Source organism: Tachypleus tridentatus, chromosome 1 (assembly GCF_004210375.1).
Source record: "Tachypleus tridentatus isolate NWPU-2018 chromosome 1, ASM421037v1, whole genome shotgun sequence".
NCBI lineage: Eukaryota > Metazoa > Arthropoda > Merostomata > Xiphosura > Limulidae > Tachypleus > Tachypleus tridentatus.
Window position 1 is genome coordinate 68,027,192 of NC_134825.1, and position 778 is coordinate 68,027,969.

The 778-nt window shown below is 31.9% G+C and overlaps 1 non-coding gene across 1 annotated transcript; it reads left to right on the top strand.

Moving 5' to 3' along the window:
• Positions 1–365: 365 nt before the first annotated feature.
• Positions 366–437, top strand: TRNAT-UGU (transfer RNA threonine (anticodon UGU)). The gene has a single exon. It is a non-coding gene; the product is annotated as a tRNA-Thr (tRNA).
• Positions 438–778: the final 341 nt, after the last annotated feature.

A 778-nucleotide genomic window follows, 5' to 3' on the forward strand; every position in this document is an offset into this window, starting at 1 on the left:
TTGAATCATAATCAATGCTTGAACACAATTGAACTATTATATGTGTCGCCTCCACTAGTAGCACAGCGGAATGTCTTGCAATAACAAAAACCGGGTTTCTATACCCATGGTGGGTGGAGCACAGACAGTCCGCGGTGTCGCTTCATGCTTAATTTAAAACAACAACTATTATATATCTGAACAGAGGAGAAAACAGTACAATACCTTACTGTTGGAAATGTTGTCGAAGAGACGTTCTTAATATTATATTTTTTTACGTGTGATCGTTTTAACAATGCTAAATTAATCTACTGAACGATAAGCGAATATTCAAAAAACTGTAGAACATTAAATGGAAAGAATGCGTTTTTAAAAAATATGTACAAACTATCATAGCTCAGGGGTAGAGCATTGGTCTTGTAAACCAGGAGTCGTGAGTTCGAACCTCACTGGTGGCTTGTATATCTTGAACTTGACGGATACTTTTATTTTAATCAGCTGCAATTGAACAAAATAACATAATAATGTTTTACGATAAATATAGCGATACATTATTTTTCATATAATTTAAATTATCAATAAAAGCGACATTGTTATTCAAAAAATTAAGCTGAGTTTTCTCTGCTCCTATTAATTTTGTACGGCTTGTGGAAATCAATATTTCCAAAACTGCTTGAAGAATAATCCTGTTTTTGATATATCTATTATAAAATTCTTGAACTTATATAAATCTCTAGTTTGATTTCATTAAAATCGTAAATGCTGTAGACATGGAGGAAAAGCAGATTTTTTTTTGTTC